Source organism: Sinohyriopsis cumingii, chromosome 11, assembly GCF_028554795.1.
Source record: "Sinohyriopsis cumingii isolate HCF-2022 chromosome 11, ASM2855479v2, whole genome shotgun sequence".
NCBI lineage: Eukaryota > Metazoa > Mollusca > Bivalvia > Unionida > Unionidae > Sinohyriopsis > Sinohyriopsis cumingii.
This window is the reverse complement of record NC_142971.1, coordinates 104,891,984-104,910,345: the sequence shown is the minus strand read 5'-3', so window position 1 is coordinate 104,910,345 and position 18,362 is coordinate 104,891,984. Positions and strand designations below refer to the sequence as shown.

At 40.9% G+C, this 18,362-nt stretch overlaps 2 protein-coding genes across 8 annotated transcripts in view; both read right to left on the bottom strand.

The window, feature by feature from the left end:
* Nucleotides 1-18,362, bottom strand: part of LOC149789207 (SCO-spondin-like) — a 194,183-nt gene that overhangs the window by 53,781 nt on the left and 122,040 nt on the right. The gene's annotated exons all lie outside the window — the stretch shown is intronic.
* Nucleotides 15,367-18,362, bottom strand: part of LOC149789209 (uncharacterized) — a 61,986-nt gene continuing 58,990 nt past the window's right edge. Inside the window, exon 3 of the transcript XR_016424322.1 lies at nt 15,367-16,807. The gene's annotated coding sequence lies outside the window, so the exon portion shown is untranslated. The remainder of the gene's footprint in view (nt 16,808-18,362) is intronic.

Sequence of the window (18,362 nt, the reverse complement as noted above, 5' to 3'; positions counted from 1 at the left end):
CTTGGTCCGTAATGGTATAGACAGTCTTATTCTCAATCCCGGCCCTTTGTGTTGTAGTTGTGTGAGAGGTAGACTGTTGTAGACTGTTCTCTTGTTGAGTCGCAATACTGGAGTCACGTGGTAACTGGGTCTGCTTTCGCCCCGTGAGTGAGTTCGTAGAGGTGTTAATTTTCATGCCAGATGTTGTTTAAGAGACAAGGAGACGGTTAAGAGTAGATCAGGAAGGCAGTATAGATAAAAAATAATTTTATTTTAATACTTTTTTGTTCTTTTTTTTACTTTTTTTCTTTTGCCGTCTTGAATTCCTTATTTATTTTGATTCCTTATCTTATTGTTTGGAGTGAAAACTTGTTTTATGGTTGTTTGTATGTTATTATGTAGTCCTGTTTTAATTAATTCCTATTTTCCTATTTTAAATTTTTGTGGCCTTAATTGGTTTTTATTATTCGGGCTATGAACGGCTGTGTCAGTCTGTCAACCCACGAGACCGAGCCGGCCGTCATAATTCCCAAACAGTGATTTGTAATATTTTTGACTGGTCTTTGATTTACTTTCTTAGATTTTTTTGATTAGATTGGATTCGTGTATAAAACTTATGATATTTTCGAATGTTAGATTAATATTGGGGTTTGTGTTCATCAAGAATTCTGGGTTTGTTGCAGGGGATCCAATATTATGCTGTTTAACTTTAAACTTAGCCCTTTCTTTTTCAAGTGTGTGGCAGTTGTTAAAAATATGCTCTAGGTCTTCTGGGACCCTGCAGTGGTAGCAGTTAGGGTTATGTGGTTGTGGTCTTATGTACTCTCCGAAGCTGTTAACCAGCTTGGTTTTGCCCGTGAGTATTCTATTTATGAATTTTTGTTCATTGCCTTTTGTTTTGGGTGGTTTCGTATTTCTACAGACTTCTTTAATGATGGTTTTTAGTTTCCTGCCTTGAGTGCTTGTGTTCCATAATTCCTGCCATTTATTGTCAATGAGGGTTTTAGATATGCTATTGAGTTCGCATATGCTATAATCTAGGTTGATGTGAGTGGTTTCGTTTAGTTTTTGTTTAGCTGTTATATCTGCCATATCGTTACCTGGTATGTTAATATGGGATGGTATCCACATAAATTCTATTTTTAAGTTATTATTGTTCAGTTTTTTTTAACAATAAATTTGTTTGCCTAAGATAGTTTTCTCTTGATTTGGTGTTGTTATTAAGTGTTCAGTTTACGACGCTTAGCGAGTCACTTATTATTACCGCTTGGGGTATTTTGTTCTCTTTGATCCATTTGAGTGCTTCAAGTATGGCCCAGAATTCAGCTGTGTATATGGAGCAGAGGTTAGATAGTCTTCGTCCTACTTTAATGTTAAATTCGAGGATTACGTAAGCTGCTGCTGTTCTGGGTGGTTCTGTTATTTTGGATCCATCAGTGTAAATCTTAATATAGCTGCAATATTTTGAGTTGATTTCTTCTGCACAGATTGTGTTTAGTTTGAGTTCCTGTTCGTTTTTATTGCCATATTTCGTAATGAGGGTGTTAACTGAGGGGTTGATATTTATCCATGGTTCTTTGTCATAGTGATTTGCAATTTCTGCTTGGAGATTGTCTATAGGAAGTTGTTCAACTAATTGATGGACTAATTTCCCTGCTGGTTTGTTTTGTGTTAATTTAGTTCTAAAAGGTATGTTGTATTTATTTATAGCTAGCCGGGAGGGTGTGTGTCGGGGTGTGTTTTTAGCCTGGCTGCATATCTGAGGGTGAGTTCTTGTCTTCCAAGGTGGAGCGGCAGTTCTCCAGTTAAGATGTGAAGCTCCACTAGTGATGTGGATGGTAGTGCTCCAGTGCAAATAACTAAGGCCTTTCTTTGTATGCTATCTAGTTTCGTGAGGTTATTTTGGGGTGCCGAGTTGTAAATTTGGCATCCGTAATCTAGTTTAGATCTAATTAACGATTTATATAATGCTAGTAAGGTTTCTTGATTGGAACCCCAGGTGGTTCCTTTAAGGTTTGTAAGGAGGCTAAGGTCTTTATTGCACCTTTTGACTAGTTCGTTTATGTGGTGTCCTCAGTTTAGCTTGGAGTCATAATGCATTCCTAAAAATCGTACTACTTTTACGAATTTAATTTCTTGATTTTGGATGGTGAGTTTTGGAAACTGATTTTGTAATTTACGTTTGGTGGTGAATAATACTGATATGGTTTTTTTCATGGGATAATTTGAAATCCAATATATCAGCCCATTTCCCTATTTTGTTTAAACTTGTTTGAATATCGCTGATTACTTTGTGGTTGGAGGGGTTTCCTGCTCTCCATAATCCACTATCATCAGCAAATTGTGAGAGTTCAATTAGTTTTGATGTTAAGTTGGTGTCCAAGTCATTAATCATGATGTTGAAAAGGGTTGGGCTGAGTACGCTCCCTTCTGATGTCCCGTTTTCAAGTGTGTGGTTCAGAGTAGGTGTCGCCGACTCTAGTTGATATTTTACGGTCAGCGAGGAAGTTTTCAATGAATTTAAACGTGTTCCACCTGTGATGGCGTAGTGGTTGAGTTTGGCTAATAAGCCTTTGGTCCATACAAGGTCGAATGCCTTTTCGAGGTCAATAAATATTGCAATTAAATTCCTATCAGCTTTGCGTTTGGAGTTGAACGTTAATTTGATTGCGGTTTCCAATCGTATTAGTTGATCCGTGGTGGATCTTTTGTTTCTAAATCCGCAATGATTATCGGAGATTAAATTATTGCTCTCTAGGTGGTGTTTGAGCCGGTTGGTGACTATGGTTTCCATGATTTTACAAATGTTGTTTGTTAGGGAAATGGGTCTGTAGGAGCTAATATCGTTAGGGTCTTTTCCTTGCTTGGGTATTGGAATTACTATTGCGTGCTTCCATTTATCGGGTAGTTTGCCTGAGGTCCATATTTGGTTTAGTAATTTAATAATTGTTTGTTTAATGTTATTTGGGATATTTTTGTATATTGTGTATCCTATTTGATCTTCCCCTGGGCTAGTTTCGTTTTTGGTTTTCAATGCTAGGTCCCATTCGTAAGTTGTAATGTCTTTATTTAGGTTCGAGACTTTGGGACCGAGGTCTTTAAAGAGATTACTATGGGTTCTTTCTACTTTGTCCCTATGTAACTGAAATGCTGGGGTGTGGTTGGTGTTGCTACTCATATCTGAGAAATGCTGAGCTAGTCGGTCAGCTTTTTCTTTATTAGTAATGGCTCCAGCTATTTTTGGGGTGGTGTTGTCTTCCCTCTAATTGATCTAATCTTATCCCAGACTTGTTTGGTACTAGTTGTGATATTGATATTCGTGCAATAATTATGCCAAGTTGATTCCTTTGCCTGTTTAATCATGTTTTTAAGGTTTTTCTCCTTTTGTTTATATATAGTGAAATCAATAGAGTTTTTAGTGCGTTTGAATTTATTGAGGGCTTTTTTTTATCAGTGATGGCTTGTTTGCATTCATCATTCCACCATGGGACTGCTAGTTTATTTGGGTTACCACTAGTTTTGGGTATGTTGGTGGTGGCTGCCTTTAGTATGGTATCAATCAGGTTTTCGTAATATTTATTAATATTATCATTTTCTAGGTTTTTGGTGTCTACTTTGCTTAGTGTTTCATTAAATGTGGTCCAATCTGCTTTTGAATATATCCATCTAGGGGTTCTTTTTAGCGAGTTGTATTGGACTGTCATCTGCAGGGTGACTATTACTGGAAGGTGGTCACTGCTCAAGGGGTCAGTTTGATTCACTCTCCAGTCCGCCACCTGGGTTATTGATGGCGAGCAAATGGTGAGGTCGATGGAGGACATGAGACCGTTTTCTGGGTTGAGGCGTGTTTTTGTACCGTCATTTAAAATGGTTAAGTTAGATTCTGCGGTCCATTCTTCAATCAATTTGCCTCTTTTGTCCGTCACACCGCCCCCCCCCCCATAGCTCGTTATGGGCATTGAAATCTCCACAGATGACGATCTGATGTACTCGTTTGTGATCATTTATCTTTTTGTAAGTAATTAAGTTGGCTGTGCCTGATGTTCCCCCTGGGTCATAAATGTTGAATATTTGTATTTGACCTTTGCCTGTATGAATTATGAGGGACTGAATTTCGAATGCTTCGTTGCTACCTGGGGTTGGTGTTATGGTTATTGTTGTTACATTCGGGATGTTATCTGCTATATTGATGGCTAAACCCCCACCTCCTTGTCCCGTGGTTCGATTTTTGAAGTGACCTGGGGCGTATCCTGGGAGTTTGGGTATTTGTTTGGTTCTACTTGTTATTTTTGTTTCTTGAATGCATATAATATCTGGTTTGTGTTCTAAGTTTTGTAATTTGGCTTTGAGTTCACTGATAATACTTATTAGCCCTCTAGCATTCCATTGCCATATTATAATGTTGCGGTTTGTTGAATAATCCATTATTGGGGTGGTCCTTTATTGATTGTTTTGTGTTGAGGGTTATGATTTTAACTTTAAATTTGATTTGATTTTACTTATTATCTGTGTTATTTTATCCACGATGGAGTGGTGGTTGTTGATAAGTTCGGCTTTGATCTCTATGAGTAACTTTTCTATTGTCGGGTTTGACAGTGATTTGTTTTTGGTGTTAGTGTCATCTGATTCTTCGGGGTGGAGTTGTGAGTCTTCGTGGGATTTGATTAAGAATGTATCTTGTTTGTTTAATCTTGTTTGATCTTGGTTGACCTTGTTTGACCGTGGTTGGTTGGGTGTTTGGGCTGTGGTTGCTTCAGTTGCTGGTTTGTTTGGGGTCATGATACGGTGGTGATTTTTAATGCTGGGGGTTAGTTTTATCGCCGCATGATACGGGATTTGGTTGTTGTCATGATATCTATGGTTTGATATTCCTTGATAGTGTTGGGGCATTCGTGGGATTTAGGTAGGTGGGGGCCCCTGCAGTTGGTACATTTGGGTGCCGTTCATGGACATACACCTTTGTGGTTTCCCCCGCATTTGTAGCATAGTTGGGTATATCTACATCTGTTAAAGAAAAGTCCCCAGTGTTGGCAGTTGCTGCAGAACCTGGGTTTGTTTATGTAGGTCTCAAGGCGGTGGCGTGCCCCAGAGTGACCTAGTTCTATCATGGTTGAGAGTGGAGAGTTTGATTCTAGTATCACTGTATTGGTTTCCTGTCCTAAATGATTTTTGAGTTTATACGCCCTATTTATGGGGATACCACTGTCTTTGAGTTTGGCAGTGAGGGTTTCATTGTTTATCCCTTTATTTTGTCCTGTGAGTTTTAGAACTGCTTTAAATGTGGCGTTGTTCTTGCGGGGGTGAGTGGCTAAGTCATTTGTTCGTGTGTTATTGTTTTTTGCTATGAGGGTCTGGTTGCTATTGTGTGTTTTGGTTATTATGTTCTTTGTCCCTATTTGTTTGTGTCTTTCGACTTTAACCCTAATGTTGTTAATAATTTCAATTTCTAGGAATTTGGCCATTTGACTGCGAGTGCTGCAGTGTACTATTAAGTATCTTGTATTTGGCCTAAATATTTTGAATTGTCCTTAATGAACCCTAAGGAGGGCATGTGTGAGACTGTTAACAGTTAAGTTAATCAGTTTATTGGAGTTGCTACTGATATAAAGTGTGTGTTCTATGGGGTGGTATGAAAATTTGACCTGTTTCTTTGGTTCTTTGGGGGTGGGTGAGTTTGAATTATTTTGAGGGGCAGGTTTGTTCTTGGTAAACATGGGTCCCTTCCCTTTACCCTTGCCATCCCACACGTTAGGTTTTGATTTAGTGGTTGGGGTCGTTGGGTTTGCTTGTGTTTTGTTTTGGCTGCTGAGTAATTGTTCTTCAATTAAGGGTTTTGATGGTCCAGGGGTCTGGCTGTTATGATATTTCGGTTTGTTGTTACTGATATGAATGGGTGGGAGTGGAGTTATCGTCCCCTTGGGCGCCATTTAGGGTGTAGTTTTTCCTTTGTTACATGAGTCGGGCCCTATTTTCGGTGGGTTTCCTATTATCATGGCTATAGGTTTTTTTTTCTTCCGGGGATTGTCCAATGGCCATGTATTTGGGGGTGGGTGGCTGGTCTTGTTTTTGGAGTGGCGATATTGGTGTTTCTATAGGTACTGTATCGTCCAGTTCATTGTTTGCCGATGGATCTAGTAAGTTTTTGAAACTTACAGTTGAGTTGATAATTAAGTCGGCTGCTGATATTTGAATTAGTTCATTTCTCTCAGGGGTGGTTAGATGCGGTGTTGTTAAATCATTCCTTTCAGGAGTGGATGAGAAGTTGAGTTTCTTCTCGCAAAATTCAAGGTGCTTGGAGTTTGCACTGAGATTCAATTTCCCCATGATTATTTGCGGGTTTGGTGTCATAGGGGTGGGGTGGGTTATGCGATTTCATTTCCTTTTCAAGCCTATTGTTTCTCAGAATTTGTTTTCCAGTGTTAAAGTTAAGTTTGCTTGTGATTGACTGAGGCATTCCTACTTTGGTTTTGAATAAGGTTTAGGTTAGTTATTGTTGTTAATAGCGGTTGTGGTTAGGAAGAAACAAGGAGAGAGGAGATTCTGTTACGTTCCGTGAATCGGAATATCTCACAGCGGTTAGCTTGTGCTTGTAACTTGTGAGGATTCTGACCAGGCGTGGTACTAGTGTGTTTCCTAGTGCCTGTTTTCGGGAACAGTGCTAACAGCTAGAGTTATTATTATAAGAAAAAGGTAGTGGTTAGTTGTGTAATTTGTCGTATTTATTCTCTATGATTGAAAATCACACAATGATATTTGGTGCTTTTATCATGTGTGGATTCAATCCAGTCGGTTCTAGTATGGTTCCTAGAGATTGTTTAAGAGAATAGGCGGCAAATTGAGTAGATACGGAATTTAGTATAAGTAAGGTAAAATATATTATAGTGAGATGTAAACAGCACAGAGTTTTAATTGCCCGCAGGCTTAGTACTTTTCCTACCTTGTACTAAAGTACTTAGTTATTATACGAGGTGGTATGATCCAAAATGGCTGCGTGGCGGGCTGCTTGGCTGGATTTCCTTTGTCTGCTCTGGTCAAGATGGCGGCTAAGGGCTGCTAGTAAGTCAGGTAATGTCCGATTTTAATGGTCTTTTTCCCTCTGTGACTGGATATGTAAGCAGTGTGGATTTGGCGGTCAAAGGATTTGCAATCTAAAAGTCGAAGAACAAACCATCTATCAGGGCGGAGTGCGTGCCGAGATAGGTATAGCGTATTGGTCCGGTGTCAAATTAGGTCTTCTCCACTCAGTGGTCCTTTGGTCAGACTGGAGACTGCCCCGCTTTTATGGTAAAAGCGCGGACGCGAAGGAAAACATCCCTACACGGTTTCGAGTCGGAACGCTAAAATAGTTTAATGTGAGGGATAGAGAGAAGTCAAAGAGCATGGTTCATGATATCCATGGCAAAAACAAACGACAGACGCAATTTTTTCCAAAACACAACATTTTTTTATTCAAATAACTCACAACTAATAATTAACAATTTTTAAAAAAATCAACCATTCAATTTAACAATAATTATTTTTTCAAAAACCATCTATTTTGGACAAGGTTGACAACGTTGTGAATTAAATTGAGATTGGAAGTCATTGGGCCATTGATGTATACTACGTTTCCTAGCTAAAGACAAAAGATAACCATAATGGTCACAAAACCATCGAACTACTTTCTCATCGTTTCTAGAAGAATGACGATCAAAATAAGTCACTAAATGTTCTAAAGAATATCCCAGACTGCGTTGATGCAGAAAATACACACAATATTGTCCACACACCAAGGAATCTGTGCCTTGTAATTTCACATTATTGAATCGTGTTGTCTGCGCATTTCTTCTCATAAAGTCAATGATATCGTCTTCCAAATTGGGGCAATCCATACGAATCAAAATACTCCACACATCCTTCTTGAGGAAAGTAGACGGCTACCCAGCGGGTTCCTGGGAGATGGCTGTCGTCTGTGTTGATCACATAACCTTGATGGTCTTGAGGTTTGCGATGAGGGAGTTCATCTTTGGCGCACACGACAGGATTCCAAGAAGCAGTGTACGAACTGTGGTTCAAAAGGTAATAAAGTTCCCATGTATCCATTTTTGTATTGTTTTCTTTTTTCTTTACAGGTAATGATAAGTGATCAATTCGATCCTGACTTTCTCTTGGAAAATGTCTGACAAGTAAGCGGTTATTAGCTCCGACTTCGTACCCTGGTCCAAGAGAGTTTCGATGCGACAGAACTCCAGAGGCGTTAATGGAGGCCAAGAATATTCACGCAAGCCTTTATACCACTGATGAAACACGGCTTCTTCCGAGATGAGATCCCATGCTTTGTCCAGATACTCGTCCAATTTTTCTTCTTGACTCAGCATCAGACATTTATCGTGTTGAATTTGACTGGGATGGTCGTTTTGACATCTATAGCAATCTTTCTTGATCAATTCCGTAATTTTTTCGGCCAAGTGTTTGGCAAAACAGGAGACTAAATGCTGTTCTTGTTCTGGTCGTCTAGACGTTATCACGATGCCCTTTTCGTCTTTTTTTCTTGGGGTTCTCCTTCCACGATCTCCTCACATTCCATGTCGAAAGATTCTCCACTATGTAAAGAGGGATAACAGTTTTCCATGGCTTCTAATAGTCTAGAATGACTTCTCTCAAACTGTTGATTTCTAGGGTATTATCGAATTCGGCATACAGGATGACGTTCAATGTCTGCTTCAGATTTTCTTTAAACTGAACTTCCACACGAATCTAGCTGATTTTATAGAGTGGAAATGTTTCTCGTAGCCGTTTTGGTCAGGAGTGAAATCAAAAGCCCACAAAGCGTAACCATTTGCATAATCCTCGTACGTAATACCGTGAATGGTGTTGGTTCCTAACTGTCCGGTAGCTTCGTACAGGGACAAGTACGATCTCAAATAATTCTTCTGGGTAAAGTTAGGTTCTAAATGTCTGGTACACAGGGTCTTGCCATCGCGACTGACTTCAATCTTGGACACGTTGAAGTGCTGAAAGTTGAAAGGATTTTTATTGGCTACTCCGTTGAAGGCTTCATTCTCGACGATGCCAAGGATTAAACGTTTGGGGAACTATCCTTGGAACAGATGATCTTCGATCATGGATCGCTGATTTTTTGGAATGGTGAAAGTTTTCACTTCCACGCGTCGTATGGGATACTTGGCAGCCGTTCTGCTCAAAGTGTGACTGATGTCGTTTCCCACTTTAGGTAACACTTCCATGCGTCGCACGTAGAGTCAGGCTTCTTGGATGATGGTTTTGTATTTGGTAGCATCATCCGTTATCAAATGAAAAGCGTTACTGCTACGATTCATCTCAGGCGGACATCCACACCGTTCAGCAAATACTTCTCTTGCAACCACATGTCCAGATACAAACGATCCATCAGTTCTAAACTGCTGTCCATTGGTGTGATTTTGCTTCGACGGTTGACAAATCCAGAATTTCCACCATCTATATCCTCTAATTTAGCCTTGTCAGGTTGCCATACCACACAGGCATCCAGATGGGAGTTCTTGGCTTCTTTTCCGTACGTCAAGAGATTTTCCAGGTACGCTTGGTGAGGGTAAGTATCCATGCTACTGCTGACCAGTTTTGTTATTCAAATATAAATCCACTTCGCTGAAAAAGGAATGTATGAAATTGTTGACGGGAGCTACTTTATCGTCGGCCTCTGGATTAGTATTGTCTGTCGTTTCGATCAATCTGACTTTCAAATACAAGTGACTGCTATTCAGATCGATGTAATCTTCGGGCTGTCCTTTGATTTCAAACTCGATGGGTGCTGAATCAGTCAAAGAGGAAACGGGATGAAATTCGACCCATTGGGATTCTTGCATCGTCATCATGGTGGGGGGGGGCATGGCAAACAGATCCAGTTCCGACTTGGAACAGGCGAAAGACTCTCGGTGCATCATTTTTTGTCTCTGTATCTTTTTTTTAATAATCAAAAACGTGTAAGTCTCGAGCAGTTCTTCTTTTCTTAGTCTTTCTTGCTTTAGGTGCATGAAGTCTTCTGATGGGGTGATTTCTTCGTCGTCTCTTTCTGCCTTGTCCTTGCTGTGGCGTCAGGGAAGCAGGAATGCCAGACTCGGTAGTGTTCAGGGCATTTATAGGCGTTTCTCGTCGGCCCAAAATGTCTTTTCCCGTCTGAAGAAAGACATTTTTTCCTGCTCTCAAGAAAGCTTCTTTGGGGTTTTGTTTGTCAATGATGACATTTTCGAGAAATTCTTTGCCGTGCGTCAATGCGGCATCTTTCAAGTCGTGCAATCCTCGTGTCACCATCGGTTTCAAAACAGCAGCCACCGAACGAAAGGCTGATTTTAACATAATACCCAAACCATGTCCTCGCTGTCGAGCGACGCGTTTTTCGAAAATGGAGTTTCACCGTGACTTTCCCTTTGGTGAATGTAATATTTTGTCCCAGATCTTGTTTTACAGTAATGTTGACAGTGTCAAAATACGACTTGCTGACGGGTAAATAGTGAGCATGTACAAATTCGCGGTGAACGTGATAGGTGTTTCCACCTTCCTGGTCATTGGTCGTGGCAGAATCCACTTTGAAAGGAATGACACGCAGTAACGGTACAGAGGTGTGTCCCACCACGTTGTACTCCACCACATCGGAGTACACAAAGATCAAATTCAGTACTTGGTTCAGTTCTACCGGAAAACGAAAGTGTCTTGCAAAATCCAGGTTGTTGGCAATGATTGGCATTTCTCTTAAGTTCTTGGCAACCTTGACTAACTTGGGGTCCCCACCCAAACTTTAATACAATTCAGGGCAAAATCTAATACTTATACTTTTTTCTTCACTTTCAAAGTTCATCAGGAGGGGCGATGAGCCACTTTATGGTACTCAACGGTAACAGGCTTGTTTAGTTTGGTCAGAACTTTGTCAAATGCTTCATTGAATCTGTCAACAATTGCGTCCACCAGATGCTGATCGCTAAAATAATGTCCGGGAATAATTTTAAACTCATAGATGTACTATACAGGGTTTATGCCGGATACTGGTCTATGTGCAATGAATTTTTGATGTTGTTTAGTGGTTGCACTGCTTCGTCCTCAAAAGTGTTTTTAGTTTCAGTGATGTTTTTGATTTGTGTAGGATAAATGATTTCCACCAAAGGCACATCCCAATGAGCTTCGTGATCTAATTGGATGGCCTGAGGTAATGTGGCTGTGTAACAACACATAGTATTGTTGCGAAACACCTCCATGGAACTGTCACTGGGTAAGGTTAAGTAAAATTGGTTGTTACTGTTCATAATTCCAGAGTTCTGTGGCTGTCTGAGGGGTTACTGGAAGTCAGAGGTGTGTCTCCGCTCAAAATGGGATTGTTGTTGTTGTTGGAGTGGTAACTGACACTGGACGCAAGATTCCCGTTGTTGCCGTTCGAGAAGAATTTCAGGGATGGATTGGGAAGAAGGTACCCGATGCAACTGCTCAATAAAATGGTCCACAATTGTTTGTCTCCTTGTTGCAAACTCAAATTGGCAATGGCTGCACAGATGACACAATATACTACAAAGATTTGGCAGAAAAAGACGATTTCCGTTTAAGGCACACGTTCTCCACACAACACCCACAAGGGTTGCTTTTGTAGATGTTGCAGAGAAGAACAGGGTGAAGGAGTGGTCGCTGCAGTGGTAGTAGTAGCTGAAGCTGTGTGAAAGGGCATGATGGTCACTTCTTTTTATAGTCGATGACTTGCGAAGCGTTGATCCAAGAATTAAAACTGGGTGGATATCCTTACCAACGCACTTTGACTTCTTTGACACGTCGTTTGCCCACTTTTCGGGTTCTGCGTTCGAGAATGCTTTCGATGTCGTACACGTCGTGTTCGTTTTTGGTGACACGTTGTAACTCAGGCAAGTAAAACGTTCCTTTTAACACTTCTCCGTTCATGTCTTCCAGTTTATAGACGGCAGGATGACGGCCATACACTCGTCCAGTGACACGAAACAATTCATTGGTCGAGTTAGGTAAGTAACCTTTGTCAAAAGTGAGTTTGGTTTTGCCAATGCGCACCCAGTCTCCTACGGCCAACACTTCACCTTTCTTGGGGACAGTCACAGGCGATCAGAAACCAGCACTTCGTTGTCGGGAGTCACCTCTTGCGGGACACGTCCAATGCTTCGATGGTAAGATTGGTTGTACGCTTGAACCAGGTGCGGTAAGATTGTCGATGTACTTGAGAGTGTGGTGATGCGTAAAATATTTCCACATACGTTCTTTCAAAGTCCCTTGAAAACGTTCCACGATGCTGGCCTTGGTTTCAGGATTCTAGGTTGTAAAAAAAATGAATGTCACGTTTCTTTAATTCTTTTTGGAAAGCTTGGTTCAGAAATTCGGTGCCTTTGTCAGTTTGCCATCGAAGAGGGTGACGACCGCTTTGTTTCAACGCCAGTTGCAGGGCTCTTACTAACATTGGAAGTCAATGGCACGACCCAGGCAAATTTGGAAAAGACGTCGATGACACAAATCAAATAGTTGTAGCCGCGACTGTAGGTGGCCAAATGAGAGACATCATCTAAATCGGCTCGCCATTGATGATCGATGCTTTCCACTTGATTGCGACATCTGGAAACCTCGTGTCGAATGGGTTTGTATAAAGTGTAGGTAGCTTGTTCTTGTAACCATTGTTGCACTTGAGGTAAACGGATACTTTTCAGTCGAGTTTTGGCAGCAAGATACAATTTTTGAACTCCTCCGTAACCTGCAGGATGGGAGGGATCGTAGTAAATGCTGGTTAACACCTTCTCCATTTTAAGTTTGTTTTGTTAATAAGTTACCCACTCTTCGCTGATGCTACTTTGGACGGGGCGAAAGGGTGGCTTGGAAACGGATTTACCTGTCCGATGGGCCACGGTATTGAAGTCGAAGGTAGTGGTGAAGGTGGTAATGGAATGGCTTTGGTCTTCTTTTTTCACTTCTGGTTTCCCTTCTTTCCTTTTCATTTCTGTCGAAGGAGGAGTGGACATCATCTTTTTAACCCAAACTTTCATTTCTTCTCGTTGGGGTGTGAGGGAAGGAGTCAGCAAGGATGCTGAAATCTTATTATAAATGGGAGCTGCTGACGAATGGGGATTTTGTTTTGAATCATTGGCGAAGAACGTGATGATGTTTGCCTAAGCATTGTTTCTGCTGTTTCGACAAAGAGATCGTACCTTTCAATACATTCAAACAACATTCACACATGGTATCGATGACATCTTTGGAGGCCGTTTGAATGAGATTTTTTTCGCATAGGTGGAGAAGCGTTGTACAGGACAGACAACATGTCCCCATGTTTGACTAAACGAGGAGGCAGTCCTTTCCTTTTTTCCTTTGGGTTTATAAGAGGGATGTTTTCTGGTGGGTGACATCTTTGTTTGTTGGTTCCGGGACGTTCACCAAAAATACACTAACGTTGATGACTTAGCACACGCCCTTTTATCTTTTCTTGTGACTATCGCTTCGTCAAAAAAGTGACAATGTGTTTTCCAAAATTGCCAAAGAATCCTCCCCTTGGTGACTCCTCTTTGTCTTTGAACTACTGTGTCTTTCCATGGGGTAACGTCGATGCCTGACTAAGCGTTTTATCGGATGACAAGACTGTCCTTGTCTCTTTCCATTTTGGACAGGAGAATGACGATAGTGACGGTGTGCACTTCTTTGAGGTGACATCTTTGGGAGTTCAGGATCACAAAAAACACTGATACCCATGCTTTGCCTCAGGCCTTTTTTATACTGGAACGCGTCGCTACTGATTGTCTTTACGTTATGACAGGCATCACACGTCGTGGAGGGGTTCGCAACGGACTAAATCGAGTCAGTTCTTGCTTGGAAAAATCCAGTAAACTCTGTAACATGTCTGATCTCTCTTGGACTTTGATTTTGGGAGCAGGTATTTTGTGAGCAGCTGCCACTGCAGCTAAAGAGGAGGAGGGTGTCACCACTGGAGGAGAAATTCTTGGAGACACGGGCTTCCATGGTGTCATCAACGGAGAAGTGTATGAACCTGAGGCTACCGGAGACGCGGTCACCGTCGTTGCAGGTCGTGGTTTGCGAATATAAGGATGCATCCTGGCTGAAGTGCCTCTCTTGCGAGTAGAAGCTGTTTTCTGTGGGCTTTTCTTTTTCTGGGGACTTTTCTTTTTCTGGGGTTGTGACCTGGTCTTGACACCGTTGCTCTTTTTCTTCTTGGGGCTTCGTTTGGCTTTTTTGTGAGTGGCTTTTTTCTTGGGGAGAACTTTGGGAGCATTAGGATCCCATTTTAAGAGGGAGCGAATGGTGACACCTCCTAGAGTACCGTTCCCTCCAGGTTTCAAAATGATTTGCTTTTTGGTTTGAGTGTTAATGCGGGGATCGGCCAGTTTGGTCAAAGCTACTTTGTTTCTATCAAAAAAGCGTTTGATTTGATGAGGAATCTGAATGATGCCTTGCAGTAATTGACTTCTCTGAGACTGGCTTCTAAGACACGAACACTTATTTGTGGATTTTTCTCGCGCCTGGTGCCATACAAGGCACGAATCAATTTGACGGGAAGATGAGACTGAAGGGACGTCATGTTAACGCTGTGTGAAACAGACGAAAAGTGTCCGAGGTTTTTATAAGTTTTTTTGGTTAAGTCGAGGACTGAGACATGTACAAGACAGGCCCTCCGTCTTCACGCCAGTGGTCAAACAAATAGGTACGAAATCGCAAATAATCGGGGGTAGTGGGTTTCAAATCGACGAGTAAATAGGCGTGTGGAGTTTGAGTGGCATCGTCATATGCCTGTGTTAGCCAAGGCGTTCCTAACTGTTTGGCTAAGACTTGCACTTGCGATTTATCTCGAGGGCTTTTAAACAAGACCACGTAATGAGCATTGAGACTGATGGTGCGATGGGCTTTACTTTGTTGAAACAAATTTTGAGTGATGTTAATGACACTGGCATTACGATGATGCCCTTTGCGCGTAAACCAAAGTTTAATTTCTTCTTCGTCTTCTCCTAACATGTCGTCGAAAATGACCAGATGGTTTGACAGGGGTCAGATACGATTCCGTCGTCTTCGTTAGGAATGCCTTCCACAAACACGATGGAATCGCCTTGACTTTATCGCAAGAGGCTGTACGTCGATTACAACTCTTTGTAACACCACACGATGCGCTGAGGTGGACGATCGATCAAATGATGTTTATGTTCGATCAAACGTTTGACAAATTCGGTTTTGCCTGAACCGCTAGGTTCAGCAATGGGCATGTTAAAGGGATGGCGAAGATACAAAGCCTCCCAACTGGCACGATCTAAGTGTTTGTCGATGACTTTGAAAGTGGAGGAAGAGGGAGCAGAGACAGCAGAGGTAGCCATAGTGTCAGGAATGTCACTTGTGACATGAAAACAGACAAGACAAGAGTTTGTATACTTTTTCAGGACACGTTTATTGATGTTTTAAAAAAAACACGAAAGACTAAAATACATAAAAGCCAAAGCCAAAGTACAAAGATAACATGCACATTAAAACGATCAAAGTGGAATAGAAACAAGTCTCTGTGCAACATGTTTTTGGTAACCAAGATTTCCTAGGGACAGAGTGTAATGTTCTTACAGGTTCTACATGGGGTAATGTCACACAAATGTCCTCCCGGAATGGTCTTTCAGGAATGTCCATGACAGTCCTGTCCTCGGTGTTCTTCTGGTACTGTCACTAACACAGGTTTAAAAGTGACTTTTTTCCTTGGACGTTGGAAGGAAGGATCACAACTCTTGAGCATACTGGGCCACTTCTTGGATCCAAGCCTCAAATCGACAATTTGTCCAGTCACGTACATCTGTCCAATTGGGGTGTAAGTCACAAGCTACACACACATCGTCATACACCTCTTCGGTACCTAAAAGTTGACGAATCTTTTTTTTCCGTAGAGGTCGAGAAGTATCCAGATGAAAACGCAAGGCTTTGAGCAAAATGAGTCTCTCGTGACCAATTAAAGGCACACTTTGATGTTTGATTGAGTGGTAAGTACTGTTTTTAAAGAGTCCACAAGGAATCGGCTGGTAAACGAAATCCCAGAAAACAAGTCACTAAGACACACACCACACGTCGACCCAAATTCAATGGATACATTTGTCGTACTAAGTGTAATCTTCCACGATTTGAATATCTACCGAATACGTTCCGATGGTCTTTTCGCCCACACCTTTGCAGGCGTGCTGAATCCATTTGTCTTCCTTGTCGCACAAGTAATGTAACCAACGTAGGGCTTTGACCGAGTATTGGCGTTTGACACAGATGGTCGTTTGAGGACTGATGACAGCCAGGGTGTTTTCGGGCATCGTTGGCGGTACACTAAGGAACATGCTTTGGCAATGGTGCAAGCTTCTTTCAAAGGATCGACCCCTCCGTGTTCCATGAACAGTTCTCAAATTTTCCACAGCAACGCCGTAAAATGTCCACGTCGGAACAACAATACTTTAACATTTCTTCCTGAAAGTCGAAGGGGTCCGAAGCGTGAGCCTGGTACCAAGCGCAGAAAGCCTCTCGTTGTTCGGTACGCATGTTGTCGGGATCGTAATCATGAGCCTCAGGCAGATGGGGTAGAACGGCATGTTGATTGGCTTGGGTATTGAAAAAGTGTGGAAAGTATCCTTTGGCCATTTCTGTCATTCCAAACGTTTTAGGCATTCGGCTGAAAGGCATGGCCAGATAACTCATCGAATCTTTAAACTGTACTTGTCCCACTTGCATGGAAATGATTTTGGCTCCGTTCAAGGTCACTTTAGGACGTTCGGTGCCTTGTTCCGTATAGTATCTGAGAAGAAACTGTCCATCGTATCCCGAGAAATTGTGAGCAGACAATCTTTAGAAAAAAAAAAGATGTATTGGTTTTACGTCAAAGCAGAATTCTTTTATGTCAAAGCATAATGCTTTTGTGATTTGTAGATCTGTATTATGTTATATACAATTTGCTGTGCGACAAGAAAATAATACAATATTTAATATAATCACAATATGTATTTGTGCGCTACAGATGAAATGTTGTGTCTTTCTATATATTATTGCATCATGGGCAGCTGGCCTACTTTACTAGTTAAAGAATCTCGAATCATTTTCACGTTAGTGCATGCAGAACAACATATTTCACTATTAAAATAATTCAAACAAATGTATCTCATTTCTGATCGTGGTGAAAGACGTTTCTATTGTTGATGAGAACAATATAGAGTTGGAATCTTAAATAACACATAATAAATGTAAAAACATCTCTTATCAAATTCAACCCAAACTAAATCTATGGTTAAAACCCAACCATAGCATAGTTCCTCGGATTAATTATTAAAAGGAAATTCACGGTGTCCCAGTCGTTAGCGTGCGGGTTCGAATCGTAAAACTTGTATCAGCCAGAATCTTTAGTTCTGGTGTGTCAATGGGAAGGCACTTTACTTCAAATGCTTTGCAAGAGATAACCTTCATGTGTTGTTATGAATTAAATCACTAAACAAACGAGAAAGGAATACAACGCAAGAGGATCTTGTGGGTTATAGATCGCTGATATCTGGATTACGGTCAAATTAAAGATCTGTTTAAATCCGTTTCTTGTCAAAATAACTCGACAGTTTGCTAATTGCGGATGAGAAAAAAAGATGATACTAGCAGCTAATCTGTTATTTATATCTACTTTCATATATGATAGAAGATTGGCTCGATATTTGAAGAAAAAAAAATACTTTTTAATATACATACTTCAGTTACGGCAAAGTAGGGGGTGTTATAGAAATAATTTTGTTTTCGGGTAATATATAGGCTGTTGTATTTCACTTTTATTTTATTACCTGCAATACCCGGTGTTGAAACCTATCTAATCTTAATATTCTGAAATTTATCTATCAGTTATTGGCTGTATTTATGTTTTCTTTGTCTGTTTGTTTTTGTTTTTTTTATATGCCGGATCCATTATAATATTGATAATAAAGTAATAAAGGTGGGAACAATAAATGAACTGAAAAAGAAACGAAAATGTCAAATAACAGTATAGATGCATGGTTGAACGAGCTTAGAAACGGTTTGACTCCATGTTTTACGGCACAACAACACAATTTTTTTAGTACTGAAGCAACTGAAGTAAAGTGCCCTGCACCAGGATGCCTTAATGTTACCGATATATCTTGATCATAAGCAGATAAAGTATAACTGGATGGGTATGTATGGACGTTCAGTTAATAACATGTTTGATTCACAATTATTAACCTTTATCTTATTGGTAGTATCACGAGCCGAGGAAGAAAAGTTGTGCTATCTCATCGACGGTGGACGAGCTGCAGCAAGACGCTGGCTGCGGTCAACAGGCTTTTCTGGTCAGGGCTCACTAGTGGCTTCTGTCTGAGGCAGCGAACTTGAGCTTGTGTCATTCTGCC